Raw genomic sequence first — 16550 nt, 5'->3', positions numbered from 1 at the left:
TTATCCACAAGCCTTGACTTCCAGAAACTGATACTGATCTTAGGTGCCAAGAAAACAATAAATACAGGAGTGAATACTGTTTCCTGGATAGATGAAGCAATTTCACAGTTCTCTGTGCTGAAATGTTGTTTATGGCATTAACATATCATAATCTGTTCTCAACAGAGAGCTCTTTTACCCACGATACAAAAAAAACTAAAAATAAAATCCAAATATGTGTTCTGCAGGCATTATCACTTTGGTTGATCAATGCAAGCTTGTTTTACCCATCGTTTCAATGTTGGGGGTGTTTATTGCACAGCAATTCCTTCAGATTACCAGTAAAACACTGTGGAGATATGTGACAAATGGAAAAGCCATGCTGTTTAGTGTTTTGAGCACAGCAGACACAATCTAATTTAAGAGAGCATCTTCAGTTCTATACCAAAGTTTTTGTAGCCAAACAAATATGCCTGGATTAATAAGTGTAGGTGATGCGTACTCTATAATGGCATACTGAACATTCTAAACAATGAATTAGGTTATTCATTTCATAAATTAATGTTTATTTGAAGAGTAAGTGTACACCTCAGTCTCTACCAAGCAATATTGTAAAAGAGAAATGTTAGGCAGCACTAAAGCTGCTTTTTAAGATTCATAAATAACTTCTATCAATCTTCAGCACAGGAAGAGTTTATATCTTTCCAAAAGTGTTTTTATATTTTTCCTTAGAGTGACTTGCAAATCATCTCAATCAACATCAATACATCTCCACAACTGACTGCCAGCGAATGCAGCCGAAGAGCAAAAAGATACACATTTATCACAGGATCTACAGATCATTCCTGCATTTATATTAGAAAATGCATGCATCTAGAATCAGATCAACAAATATGATTTGCAGAGGTCTGCCAGAAATGCAGCCACAGGGGCTCAAAAGCTCGTGGACTCTCAGTGCTGCAAGCCCAGTTAAATGGAGAGGTTTGCAAAATCAAATGTGCAGATCATCAAGAATGAGATTTCCATATTGGAAAGAGGTTTCAGAAGTACCGCATACCAAGTGTAATGTACGGTGGTGGAAACTTAATAGTTTTGCTGCATAAGGGACTGGGTAGCTTGCCAGATATCTGTTAAACAGTTGAAGTTAAACTGGAAGCTGAAGAAGGAGTGCCTCAAAAAGAACAAATGGATAATTGTGGAACAGGCTTCTCAATGCTTCGATTTGAATGGCTTTAAAATCTTGCGACAGGATGTCAACTAATAAAGAGACTGGTGGAGAGTGTATGCACAGATTATACATTTTCCACAAAATAACAGTGTGTTTAATTAGAGCTGCAGGATAAATTAATACAGGTCAATCAACAGGTCACTGCTTTCACATTTAAACTGTTCTTCCTTTTAATTAAAACAGTTTGCAGAAAAATGTTGATACACCTGAGGAGTGCTTTTCCTCATATATAAATTGATTCGCTTCATTATTGTAGCTGCACTTTGGATGTGAAGACAGCTTTTAGCAAAGTAATCAACAGCTGTTAAATCCCCTGCAATGGTTTCCATACAGCACTGTTTTTCCCACTTTGGAAAAATAATTGCAGAAGAGGATATCATACCTTTTGTCCATTTATTTAGCCGTTTTCCAGACGATGTTCTTATTCACAGTGGAATGTGATTGTGTGAATGATTTCAGAATCAGAATACTGTAATTCCAGAGGAAATTATATGGTCACAGTTGCTCCAAGAGCAGGGCTCATGTTCTTGAGGGTTAGCCTTCATGCATTAGTTATACTGCAGTTTGTGGTGTGTTTTCAGCTGCCTTGCTTTGTGGCTGGATATACAAATATAGAGCACTGTCTGATTTTCTTGGTTGACATCACATCTGTTGTAGTAGTCCAAAAAACTTAAAGCTGCGCCGTTCAGGAAAAAGCAGTGATTGGTGGAGGCAGGCATGTAGTTACGTGGTGATTTAGGGAGCATGATTTGCTTTTGTTTTATGTTCTGTTGGTGCATTTTTCTTTCATGTTTTCTTAGTAAGAAGCCAAAATTTCATGTTCAAGGTTAAACTTTGACTAATTGTGGAACCCTATATTTCATTATATTTATAATTTAGTAGTAATTTAGTAATTTCCCACCTATCACTAATCTTTTCTTTTGGTCCTATCAAAGAGGATTAAATGTTTGTGCGTTCAGATATGTACCATGTTTTGTAACAATCATGACATTTTTTTAAACACCAGTAGTCTGCATGCCAAATTTTCTAACTAACTAACTACTTAAAATTCAAAACCAAATACAGGCTGATGAAAATGTCGTTTGTTCTTCTGTAATTCAGTCATGAAGCAAAGTATTGAACACATTAAAATGTTGACCTGATGATGCCGATTACAAATCATCCAGAGTGAATGTCAGTATCAAATGTCAAGGCAATACATCCAAGAGACAACTTTTATTTAAAGGCATAAAGGTGAGCTTGAGTCAGGGGGTCTTCCATGTCAATTTCAGCTTGTGCTAGTTGGTGCGCTCACTAAGAAGAGCAGAGTTCAAGTTGTACAGACACACAACTTCCAAGTTTATTATAAAATACATTTCCTTACTGTAAGTTCACTACAAGAGACAAGAAAAATCTCCACATAGAGTTCAACTGTAACTAACCTGCTTTTAATGCTGCTGCTGCTGTGCACGGAGCCCAAGGCGGCAGTCTTTATTTAAAACAAAGGAGGAAACATATAGAAGCCAAAGATAATTGTGGTCTCAGTAATTAAATAGCTTGGGCTTGATGTATCGGAAAATGCTGAGCTTTTAAGCCACTGGGCCCTGCTCATTTACTAATCCATACTGCAGGAAATGCAAATGCCGTCTCCTGTCTCACTGCTGTGGGGGAGAATTGAACACTGCGATAGATATCGTAGCCCGGAGAGGAGCAATTACATTACTTACATTATTGTAAACTGATCATGTGTGGAAAAAAATAATGCAAGAGGGGAGTTCAGCAGGGGAGCTGACCGAAGTTCCCGAGTTCAGTTCAATACGTTTCATTTTCTCTTCCATGACTCTGGCTGCTGGATCTATTTCACTCCAACTGGTTTTCTATAAGAGGCCTGACCGCTTTATGATACCAGAGACAGCTTCATTGGCACATTCGTCTTCGTAAAGCCATTAAAGGGAAACTCCAAAGCTATTTATAATGTATTTTCAATTGGAACATTGCATTTTGTGCTCAGAACTTTTCTGAAACTGCTTTAAAAAGCATCTCAAGAAGCTGCAAAACTAAATTTTCCTTGGTGGTTTTTTGGTGCATGTTGCAGACCTTAATGTAAAACACAGCTGTAAAACATTTTCTTGACAAGATACTTTGTGTTTTTATGGGTGTTTTAGGCACATAAATGCTATGGCTCCATGTATGACCACTTTGGCACATACTGAATTGAAATTCCCATGAAATTGGTTGTAGATACTTCTCTACAACTAGTGCAAATCTTCACATAACCAATCAACCATCAACCAAGGCACCTCTGTCTTCACTGAAATATGGTGGTGTGGTATGCGGGGTACACAATGACAGGTTACCAGTCCATCACAGGGCTAATGCAGACCAACGTGTAATCAACATGTAAATCTTAGTAGCACTTACACCATAACAGGCGATGTCGTTGTTTGCATTTAATTTGCATGCAGAGACCTGCACTATGAGTTCAACATACCCATGGTATCTTTCAATCACCAATCACAATTATGGATAAATCTCTTGGCAACAGAGGGGCTTATTTTTCAAAGGAAGTTGAAAGTCTACCATATGAAAAATATGAATTGATTAAACACACCATATACAGGAATTTTTTTTATTCATATGGCGGCAAATCACAACAACAGTTGCCTCAAGGCGCTTTAAGCTAATAATAGTTCGCTACTAGCTAATAAATCTTGAACAAAGAGTGTAACACTGCTGCTGCAGATAATTCAGTGGAAATAGAAACAGAAATCAGTGTGTGTGTGTGTGTGTGTGTGGGAGGGAAAGTGCTGTAGAGCGGTAATATCGTATTAAAAGTGTGCTCTTTAAGCCATTTGGTCAAAAAGACCAAAACAGAGCTGCTATTTTAATAAAGTTTAGCCTATTTAAAGAAAGAAGGACTGACAAAAACGCTGACTGTGTAAGTTAACAGATTTATGAATATCACAGCTCGGGAGAATCTAATAGATTATGATGATTTTCATTAAATTAATCTTTAAAAGACAGTTTTAGGTGCTCGGTGGGAAAAAACAATTTAATTAACTCAAATAAAATAAAGAAATCTTTTGAACAAGATGAAAACTGAAAACTTGAAAAACTAAAACAAGAGAAAAACACTGAGGAAATATCAGCAATATCAAATTTGATTAAACTTTGCCTGATGAGGCATTGATTGTTGTGTTTATTGAGACTTTGAATGTCTAGTCAACTGCTTTTATAACGCACAGTGGTTCAATTGCAATACATGTACTGATTTTCCTTAATCTTGCCTCTAACACATGCCAAAACAATCATAATTAAATAAGATTAAATTGAATAACAATAAGAGAATAACATTTAAAAAGACTAAACCTAACACTGAAACTAAAGCAAAAAGTCAAAAGAAAAATAAACATAAAAACCAATTAGACACAAACACAGAACTATAACAACTGTGGCCCTGAGCCAAACCTGCCCAGGTGTGCTGCATCCTTAACTAGACCATCTCCACCCACCAATTATCTGGGAGAGATTGAAAGGCACAACCAATAAAGAAAGCAAGGCCCAGGCCAATGGCTATCATATTACTGCATATTACTGACATGTAGGAGATAGCTTAAGAACTGTACATGCGTCCTGTTCCCACTTCACTATGTTGAGTGTATCACGCACATGCTTTTATAATTCCTAACATCAAAATGGACCAAAAGTCAGTGAAGGTCCAGCGATTTGAACACACTTCACATTTTGCTTCATTAATTCTAATTCTAGTCTAAAAACGACACAGAAAGCTGCCCAGAAAAGGTAAGTAGCACTCGTTATTTGTGTCACAAACACTATAGAGTAACATCAATAAAAATACAGAAGTTATAGCATTTTAACAGTAATAGCTGCTGAGTTTCTAGCTAACCATTCACAATAAACTTTCCACATGAATTAAACATTAAATGTTGTGACTGCCTTTCAAAAGACCTTGACATAATTTTTTTTAGGAAGCTATTATGGAAATTTCTTTCTAACATTTTTGACCCGTTTATCTTTCAGCGTGAGTCAAACTGCCTTGATTGGTCAAATATTGGTTCAAACTGTGGTCTGTTGTTTATCGTTAGACTCCAGTGAATCACTTCGGAGCCCAGCACTGGTTTTTTTACACAGATAATGAGGCTTGTGATTACCATCTTAATAGGCATTAATAAGAAATGAGTGATGGCACAAGGCACATTTGCAAACAGTACATAGAGAACGGGGTATCACAGAGTTAAACACACTTGGGAAGGGAGCTATAATCTCATGAAAATTCAATTAGCCCACTTTAGAAATGGATTATGCAGAAGAAATAAAATTAGCAAGACCGTCTGGAAAACAAGAACATATCATGGAATCGCAAAGCAGTTGGCAGTGACATTCAGTCAGTGGTTTTGTATCGTGAAATGGCGTGTTGAATCCTGCAGCAGTTTAAAGAAGCAAACCTGTGCACTGGCAGTTTGTCTTTTTGAAACTGTAAGCTTTTATATACATTATAATTAACATCACACAGCTGCTCATTCAACTGTTCCACGTTGATGTGTTTCCCCAGATACAAAGTTGAATAAAAATTGACTTTTAAGATGATGGGAACTCTTAGCCCTGATCCGGGTGTGAGTCATGCACAGCTGAGACTTGAAAATTTAAAGATTTATGGGACGATTCAGTGTTCATTCAGTGTTCAAGGTTCCTACCGAATAAAGCTGTCCAACTTTGGTGTTCACATTTAATTTCCATTTACAACAGGCTGTCATTAAATAAACACAACCTGACACAACTGGAGAAAGGTTGCAGAGTGTGACTCATTCAGTGAAGAGACCACCCGCTAAGCATTTTTAAAATAAATGCAGCATGTGCCCTTTTTTGCTGTTGCATTTCTGTCTGTGTAGTTGAAGTTGACAATTTCCAGAACAGGTCCCATAACATTTAAAGATATCATTTACAACTTACTTTTTTACAACTTACAACTTACAAGAATTTCACTCGCATGTACTGTACCAGTGTACCTGCACATGTGACGTGACAATAAAGGTGATTTGATTTGATTTTTTTTCCCTTTTCCCCCCAAAAACACTCTAGTTGGTGATGCATAATGTTTTAAAAAAATTCTCAAGTCTCTCTTATCCATATAGCCCAAGGTAAGTGCAGTTCTGAACCCATAACTGATTGAAGTTAAACACATCTCCAAATTGAAAAAGGAGCCTTTAATCTTTCATGAAATCAAACCACTAATATTGTTTTTTATGGATTTGTTAGAATGCCCTCACAAGACAGTAGCTTTTACAGTTAGTACTGGGTTTCACCAGTCCCATAATTAAAACTATTTTAATGGAAAGTCAAAGCAAAGTAGTTCAACAGTATAATTATGCAAATTGTTTATGTTGGTATACTTGCAAAACTAATGACAACATTTTAACTGATGATAAGTACGACAAAAGAAAATGACTAACATGTTAAACTGAAATTAAATCATGATAAATTTTACAGTTCATTCAAGCCACCTTTCGTGGCTTGAATGTTAGTACCAGATGAATTGGTTTGATTTGTTCAGAAACTGCTGATCTACTGGATTTTCCAAAACAACCATGTTTAGGGTTTATAGATTTTGGTCCAAAGAGACAATGTACAGTATTCAGAATCTCGCTGTCGATGCCAGAGGCCAAAAGAGTGCCCAGACTGCTTTGAGTTGATAGGAAGGCAACAGTGATAGCTGTTGTTACAACCAAGGAATGCATAAGATTATGAATTATGTCGAACCTAAGATTAAATGGTCTACAGCAGCAGAAGACCACACTGGCTGTCAATCCTCTCTGCTAAGAACAGAAAACTGAAGCTGCACTTTTCACAGGGTCATCAAAGTTGGACAGCAGTAAGACTGGAAAACCATTGGGCTGGTGTATCTCAATATCTGCTGTGCCGTTTGGATGGTAGGGTCAGAATTCGGTATAAACAACATGAAAGCTGTTCAAAGTATGATAGAGCATTTCATCCTTGTTTTGGTGGTGTGATGATGTTGAGAATATTTTCTTTGTATACTTTGGGGCCCTTAGTACCAAATGAGCATCATTCAAACACTGCTAATAATAATAATAATGCATACCTCATTGATCCCTGTGGGGAAATTCCTCTCTGCTTTTAACCCATTCACTCAGTGAAGCAGTGGGCAGCCACGGGGTGCCCGGGGAGCAGTATGTAGGGACAGTACCTCGCTCAGGGGTACCTCAGGGTAGCTGTTCAGGGGAATTGAACCCCCAACCTTCTGATCATGGGGTCACCACTCTACCTACTGAGCTATCCCTGCCCCTATGCTAATCATAACGACAGTGTACCCTTCTTCTAAACCCTGCTTTCAGATGGCTAACATGCCATGTTATAAAGCTATCAAATCTATCATCATCAAATGTTACAGTGTCAATATAGAGAAAAATCTCTCAGGAATCCATTAGACGGCTCTGAAAGCAAAATGGGTCCAATCTGCTATAAGCAAAGTGTATCTGTGTAAATGTAATCTTTTAATGTTTTTGATAAACCCCACTGTCCTTATGAGTCATGTTAATAATAAGTAATAAATTTAAATCTGAGAGGAGGGTGGTGTAAGAGTACAAGACTTGCTGTATATCTCACAAGTGGACACATGTGGACTTATTGAATAGTGTTATAAATAGAACAAATGGTATACCACTGTCGTGATAGAAAACATGGTTGTCAAAGAAATGCAAAAGCCCTCGAACCCAGTAGTTAACAGCAGAATTAAAAATGTTAACTTTCTGATTGTATCAGATAAAAAGAGTGGGGATAAAAAGTTCAAAAGATTTAGCCTCTGGGGATAATGAACATCCATTATAGCAGTCCATTAAGTCAGTGTGTGGGTACTTCTGTAAGAAAATGCAAACTTCAGCTTAAGGACATCACTGAGGAAGAAATACTTGCTTCTTTGTTATCCACTTTCTTTCTTAGTTCATTCATCCATAAAGAAAGGATATGTAGAGATTTGTTTTCTGCAGCTTTGTGGAGAAATGTTGACTTCGACAGAGAGTATCACTGAACAGCCTGAGACAATGCAATTAGCATGTCCCTTTAAAGCTGTTACTTTGTTCTTATTCAAAGGATTTTGGTAATTGTTTGTCACAAACAGCAAAGGAAATATATTTTAACACAGGTGTGGAATTTAATTGAACTAACATAATATGATGACAGAATGAAATACAGGATAATGTCTTTTAAGTCAGTTGCTGCCTTTATGTTAAGCAGTTGAGGCTCTATTGATGCAAAGTAAGTGAAACGGGGAGCAGTGAAGCCAGAAATGCCCCATCATGTTGGTACTTCATCATTTAAACAATCAGTGTTTTTGTAAACCCACATTAGAGGGTTTGATGACCTTTCTGTTATAGCCCCTCAGAAACTGAACAGCAGACAAAATAAATTGGATAGACAGATTCAATTTTTGAGGAGCTTCTTGCCAAACTTAGAATTGTTGACTGGATGCTCCAAATCACAGCGAGCTGATAATTAGGCCACTCGTGGGTCAACCTTTTCAACTGACAGGCTGAAATGAAAAAAGAAAAAGTCAAGAGTGAAATTAAAAACAGACTTCAGACATCAAAGTAAGTAGTCCAGATTCGTGGGATGATGACATGACTGGGCACTTTAATAAATTAAAGCTGTGTATTACTCAGTAGGGAGAAAAACAAAAAAACACCTAACATCCAAAGCTGAGGGCCAGACTAAAAGGAATAAGGGCTTATTACAAATTTTGAGCTGCTTGTTTGTTCTTTATGCTGTCAGTTCTCCATTCCTTTTCATTTAATCTTTTGTCTGGTTTTTTGTGTTGTATCATCTCTTAGATTATCTTTGTTTCTTCATGACACTGGAATCTTCAAGAGCTATTAAACATACAATTAGTAATCATGCCACTATAAAATCACTACTCCCAAAATGTAATTATTTATTTTTAAAAGGTGTTAATTGTGTGGATTCATCAAGTTTTCAACACAGTGTGCCAGTTTTGTCAAAGCTGGTGGCATCTTAAAGATATTCACAAGGTTTCCTTTGGGACTCATGATCTAATGGACCAGCCAGAACAACAATGGATGCCAAGTGATAACAAAGAAAGTCAGCATTAGTAGGTTGGTGTGGTGGTGATGTAGTACATCACAGACGTTTTTTAACCAAGGTATATTTTGTTTCCACATGTTTTTTTTTCTCTTGTCAGGTTTATCCACCAAAAAGTGCTTAACGTGTGTAGTATCCTCAGAGTCATGCTGTTATACTCCTGTCTAGAGATATGTAAGGGTTAAGTGTCCCCTCCTCAGTCCGCAAAACCAGAAGTAATTCACAGTTAAAGATGAGGTTTATTACTACTCTTTTCCGAAAGGACAAGACCAAACCTGAAAGTATAGGTTCTGAGATAAGCCAAGACCAAAGTAAAAAACAAAACCATTTTTTTTCAGGCGAAAGTGCAACCTAAACAATATGTGAAACAAAACCAAACCAAATACCAGTGCTATCCCTAACTCCCTACCTCAACAAAACACAAGACAAAACTGTACAAAAATAAGTAGGAAATTCACCCTTCCTGCTTCAGAGATATTTACACAGTGGGTGGACTGTGCTATTTGCAACACTATATAAAATCCAGGTTACTCTCAGGAAAGCACACATAAAGAACTAGCAAAAGTTTGGAGACTGAGGACAGGATCTGCAAATGCTGCTGCTGTCAGTTGCTGCCAGTTGCTGCCAGTTGCTGCCAGTTGCTCACTTGGTAGCAACTGCTGAAGTCAGGGCTTTTGAAATGACTAGATGGTGATGAGGACCAATCAGTAGCTGTAATGTCAAGGTCAACCTATATGGCTCAACCAGTCAAGAGAGGAACCTGCAGAAACTTACAAATCTTTAAAGGGTAAGAACACTTCATCTCACATTTTCCTCTTCAGACACAGGTTATCCAATCAAACATAACAGTACAGTTTAAATCCCTTTCCCATGTTCTCCGTTAGATGAGCTGTGCCATTTAACTTTATTATTAATTAATGTCAATTTCCAACAGCACAAAATCCAGTCAAAAAACCCAATAAATATTTAGTGAATGATGGTCAAATTATGGCTAATCTCCTCTCTATCGGCTCATTATAGCAGCTCCGCCATATGCCAAAGCCAACTATGTGCATAAATGCCTTTAGAGATGCCCTTCATAACAACAACATGTCTTAGACAGCAGCCCTAGTGCATAGCTGCAAATTAACAAGTTGAAAGAAGAAACTGCACAACCTTTTTCAACTAAGAAATGTCTCCAAACTGCGAACTTTGTTGTCTAAATCTGAGTTAGAAATGATTATTCATGCTTTTATTTCTTCTCGCTTAGACTAACAGTTTTTTTCTTTGTTTGAGCAAAAAGAATCTTGACCGTCTCCAGTCAGTCCAGAAGGCTGCGGCAAGGCTTTTAACAAAGACACGAAAAAGAGAGCACATTACACCACTTTTACACTCATTACACTGGCTTCCAGTACATTTTAGAATTCATTTTAAAATCTTAGTACTGACTTTTAAAGCTTTGAATCGTGACGCTCCTGTCTATATTTCTGATCTTTCAGAACCTCACACTCCCTCTCGCAGCCTGAGATCATCTAATCAAAGGCTGTAGGTAGTCCCCCGAACCTGTTTTAAAACCAGAGGTAATAGATCTTTTAGAGCGGTGGCTGCCAGAATTCTCTCCCTCCATCTTTACATTGCCTGGATTGTTTTTATTCTTTTAAACATCATCTTAAGACTCATTCATTTAGACTAGCTTTTAACTAGATTTGTGTTGTATGTTTGATTGTGCTGTTTTATGTTATCTGTTTTATATTATTGTGAAGCACCTTGTGGTTTTTATCCTGTGAAGAGTGCTATATAAATCAATAAAATAAATTAAAGTAAAGTAAAGTCGTCTTTGTGGAGAATTCCGTTGTCAGATAAGTGGATGCTTTAAATTAGCTTTTATTTAGTTAATGGTAGTTTTCACTATAATAATATAATAACAATTTAGCAGAGGCAGGGACATGTAATAGATACCCTGGCAAATAGCTAAACTAAAAAGTGACTTGTTATCTTATGTTGCTTAAGCCTAAAGCATGCATTGGGAACGTGGTGATGCCACAATTTGACTTGGTCATAAACAGGCTGGCAGACTGCGATGCATTTTGTGCTGTTTGTGTTTATTTTGTGCTTTCTTTCAGTTCTCTCTCATTTTTTACTTTTCTGTCAGCATGTTAATGAAGTTGAGTTATTTAGCCCCAGGAGACATGAAGTTTCAACTAAAGTAGAAACATTAACTTCGTTTCTACCCATGCCGGCTTGTCTCTCCATTTACTTTGCAGGGAGCTGCGTCACCCCTAAAATTATTGAAGTCTGCTGTTTCCACTTTTAACACTAAAAATCTACATAACTCTGCGGGGAGGCATACAGAAAAATATCGCTCTATGCTCTGCGAATTATTTTATAGGTCAACTCATCCAGCTTGGCTGAAGTTTTGTTTGAGTTAAGATTTTTTCAGTTTCATCTTACTATTCAGTGTATGATTCATGATACTTTTGGCTTTTTCTGTGTTATTTCTGTTCAAATTGAAGGCGTTGGAGCAAGAGAAGCCATAATTATTTAGGTGTCTATTCCTGTTCCATACAATCATATGCCACAGTTACTGGTTTCTTGGTATTTGAAATGTTGCTTAGCGATGACTATTATCTACCTGTTATTTAGTGTGCCATCAATCATGTTAGAGTTCACTCATCCCGTATGTTAGTTTTTCTGACCGTCAAAACCAAGGCAATCACTGTATGCTGGTGTGGTTTGCTAGTCCTTATAGGTTTAAATCTTCAGGTGTCTAAATTAGCTGAAACCCCTACGCACTCCACTTCTAACTTATGTTTACTGCCCGTGGTGACCTGCCCTACTTTCCACCAGCCAGTGCTGAGACTCCTCAATCTTAAAAATCAATCACCATAGTAAAACCCGGGTTATTGCCAGCTTTTCTGACATGCAGTGTGTTCAAAACTCTAAAATGGAAACTAAAAGTGGTACAAAGACTAACATGTCTCTGAACTGGGGGAAAAATGCTGAACTGAACTGTCTGGGTCAATATTGTGTCTTTTCATAACTCTTTCATTTCCTTTTTAAGATCTCAAGGTTATCAACTTTACAGCCAGACAGTCCCCATTAAGTATGCTTCAACTCTCTGATGACAGCTTAATAGATTCAAGGGTTTTCAGCTGAAAAGAAAAAAAATATAACAAGCAAGGGGGGTGGGGTGTTTGTCTCCAGTCATGCATCAAGAGTCTGACAGATCAAGCAGATGGAAACTTAAATATGTATGGGGTGGCCTTTGGTCTGACACCTATAGAAAGACCATAAATAATGGATGAGAAATAGCTCCTATAGATTTATCTGTTTGTGGGATTTCTTTTGCAACAAGCATTTGTATGAACTTGACACCATGAATGAAAGGGGAAAGTCAGCCTATTCCTGGTTTTTAGAGCATATGCCAGCAATTATGCTAACATTGCCTTAGGTACATTTTCAAAACTGCTACAATTTTAAGTGTAGTCTTGATATGAATTTAACAGTCAGTCACTTGAAGACTATTAAAAGTTTTATACTTACTAGTTGATTTACTATGAAATTGAACTGCCACAGTATCAGGTCTGGGGGATATTAATAGCCAACTCCAATCTTGTAAGTCATCATCAATCTTCCTATGAGTTCAACTGACAGCGATTTCCCCTAATTTGCATATGATTACGCAGCTCTGCAAAAGGCGAAGCTTAACTGCCAATCAAAGAGATACCTTAAAGAGGACCTTTACCTACAGCGTGGCTAAACCATAAGAAGAATGGTCACTATTTCAAATAATGTGATGCTATTCTCTATGACGAATTACAATGGCCTTTTTAATCATAATATGGAAGCCAAAGTGTTAATGTTGTCTGTTTAAAGAGGCCAGAAGGAAGTCTCCTTTGGGCATCTTTTTACCCAATGCATTTCAAAGTGGCTTCGCTGACAAAAGCAAGTCAACTGTGACGTCTGTACACAATTGAAAGGAAAATAAAGACAACATGTACTTGCAGGTTAATGAGCTAACTGTAGTACTTTTTTGAATGAGTGCATGGATAAGGCACCGCCCAGTGTGCAATTGATATAATATGCTTGTGGATGGATAAGTTCATAGCCTATGGGTACAATGTGTCATGTACCACATCCAGCCTCCCAATTTAACTAGTTAGTACTTCTTGAACTAACAATGCGGAGCAAAAGAACTTCTAGAAGAAGATTCCAGAACTCTTTTCCCTTTATTACAGCTTCTACATATTCATATCTGTTAATAAAGATTATCAGTTTCCTAATGTTCATTCTCTCAAAGTCCCACGTGTCATTCCCATAACACAGCATCATCCACATTAATAAAGGTGATAAAATATTTTTAAAAAGAGTGGGAGGGCACTATTAACTATAAGAGTGATAACTACTAATAACTGAGCTAATGAGGTGTTAACAATTGAAACAATTGAAACAGGTGTACCAGCAACCTAAAAGAGAAATTCACATGCAAAATCACAGTGTGTAAGTGACAAGCTATGCCTTTATAAGAGGGTTACGTGCTGTCTGGGTTATTAATTGCAGAGATCATGGCTTCGATTAAAGAGAATTCAATACTGGGCTACAAAGTGGTACCTTATTTATTTGAATGAAAGATATGCAGATATGCATACACCCCCAAAAAACGAAACAAACAAAAAAAACAACAACAAAAATTCCAAAGGTCCTCCACCAGATTTAAAAGCTTCTGCATTAGAATCCTTCTCAATTAAAGCAAGTAGAACAAAAATAAATGAATAAATAAATAAATAAATTAATTAAATAGCAAAAAGCAGTGAGATAAGATGCTGTCAAATAATTATTTATAAAACGTCTTCACTAAATTTTGGATGATTTTAATAATTCAGCCTCCACCTTTGCTTTGTTGTATTGTCTTGTGTTTTGTGACGTTCCACAACACATATGGAATTTAAACCTGAACTCTTCTTTTATCTCTCACTGACCTCTTTCACATTTGTCCTATCAGTCCTGCGGCTGTCACCTGCAGCCTCCCTCAGGGACTGAGGATACTTGATTCTCAGGATTCTCTGCATTTCACACAAGGTCTTACTCAAACCTTCTCATTCTTTCAGCGGTTTATTCAGTACAAAAGGAGAAAGAAATAGATATGCAAAGAGATAATGATAAAAGCTGAAAGAGATGGACGGATTGACAGTAGAAATGGGACAGATTCAAAAGCAAACACACAAACAAAAGATGATCCCCGTTGTGTCTAGAAACGTGCAAAATAAGCCATTTGAAAGAGTAGGAAAGAAAAAAATTTCCATAGCAGTAATACCTTCATAAACAACTCTTTTAGGGGCAAACTGGGGATAAGCATTCAACATATTTCGTCACCTTAGGATTTTATGAATATCCAAGTTTAATAACACTTATTAAGAGAAGAAAGCAGTCAATACAGTTTAGTTTATTTCTTCTTCCTTTTCAAATACTCAAAAGTAAAAGAAAGCATGTCTGAACAATTAAGTAGCCCCACAGACTGATAACTAATTAGTACCTTTAATGTCCAAAATTAAAGGGGTGTAATATAATGAGTTAATCAAACTTAATCTAGTTAACTAAATTAATTTGATCAGCCAGGAAAAGTTTAAACCCTTTTAAAGCACAGCCAATGAGTTACAACCCTGTACTAATGTAGCTGGTGTATGCTACAATCACAAAGGGGTTGGACATGACCACATTTCAGTGACTATATGCAAAAACTATAAGACTATATGCAAAGAAATTATAGTCGTATTGCCTTTAAAATGGTTGCTTTGAAGATCAGGTGTTTGACCACTTGCGGTCAGTTGCCATCTTCAAATTGACTTTCGTGCATCAGGCCAGTAATAAAACAGCAACAAGACAGTCAGCTGCTGAATGTAGTCAACTATATCATAAACAGATTGCATGTAGTTGGTAACAATGCCCCATTCAGTCTCAAACTGATAGCAGACTAACTATAAAAACAAAAAAAAGATGAAAAGTGCAAATCTGCCAACATCTACGTACACAGAAGTTCACATTAACCGCTTACAAAGTTCAGAACAAGAACTTTATAAAAGCAAAAGTTGTCATTGCAGCTGCAGGATTAAGCTTTTACTGCAAAATTACATGAGCACTTGGCAACTTTGCTTTTATACAGTATTATAACCTGAAAATGTTTGTAAACTTAGCACTAATATATTGAAGACAGTGTTATTAACTCTGAGATGATGTTGGCCTTGTTAGGCAGAGTATAAAAGACATCTCTGTGGAGCTATACAGTGAAATATTGACACCTTGCTGTGAAATTGGCACCCTTTCTGTCAGGTTGGTTGAGTTTCACCATGTTTGGTCATGGCACCGCCTCTGGGCAGGTTCCTCTGCAGTTCACCTGACGTGAACACCTGCGTCATCAACTGTCCTTGGCCAGTTGGTCATACAGGCCTCCTCAGTTGCTTATCCTTACTTATCCTAGTTTATGCTTACCGGTGTTTCTCCTTGTGTTCCTTGCAGTACCTTTGGATCCATCAAACTCACGTCGTGCAGTTGGATTCCTCCTCATGAGAATTCTGGATTTTATGCTCACTGGCTGTGTGCACTGGCTCACCATTCACCACCTGCCTGCCCTTCTGCCCACGCTGTCTCGGACTGCAGAGCGCTCTCTGGATCTGGACTCCCGGCTCACCCAACTTTGCACCGGTCACTCACCTGGCCTTCCGCAGCTACCCTCCCATGCTGACTACCTCTCGTCTGTAAAAGTAAGTCATATCTGCTCAGACTGTTCAGATTCGTTCCCGTCACCAGCTCCCAGTGCATCTTTTAACACTTATCTCCCTCTGTTCCAGAGCTCCACTTATCATGGGCTTCCCCTGTGCACCTGAGAACTCCCTGTGCCTTTTTATTAGTTGTAAATACTTCAGTGATTCTGACGATAAAATTTTGTTGGTTTTGGAGTTTGGCTGTCTGTGTCTGGTTCTGCATTTGGGTCCACGTCTCGTACCGGCCTGCGGGCCCCGTTGAGACTTTCAGGCATAGTGAAGAGAAAACAGAGGTCCTTGTTTGTGCCCCTGACAAACTGGTGCCTAAGGGGATGGAAATTCTTAGTCCCCTTTCAACATCTGCTAAAATCTTCTATCAGGAATCTCGGGGTAACTTCTGCCTCAGATTTAAGATGATCATGTTAAAATTTTGATTCACTCTTCTCCTAGTAATACACTCTGAATTAGAAATGATTGTTGTTACGTCGATTTCA

General features: G+C 37.6%; 1 long non-coding RNA gene across 1 annotated transcript; it reads left to right on the top strand.

Moving 5' to 3' along the window:
* Positions 1-9978: 9978 nt before the first annotated feature.
* LOC120441768 lies at positions 9979-16282 on the top strand. The gene is made up of 3 exons (XR_005614259.1): positions 9979-10106; positions 15812-16056; positions 16144-16282. It is a non-coding gene; the product is annotated as an uncharacterized LOC120441768 (long non-coding RNA).
* Positions 16283-16550: the final 268 nt, after the last annotated feature.

Source organism: Oreochromis aureus, linkage group 9 (assembly GCF_013358895.1).
Source record: "Oreochromis aureus strain Israel breed Guangdong linkage group 9, ZZ_aureus, whole genome shotgun sequence".
Lineage (NCBI taxonomy): Eukaryota > Metazoa > Chordata > Actinopteri > Cichliformes > Cichlidae > Oreochromis > Oreochromis aureus.
The sequence above is the reverse complement of the archived record's forward strand: the minus strand, read 5'-3'. Positions and strand labels throughout refer to the sequence as shown.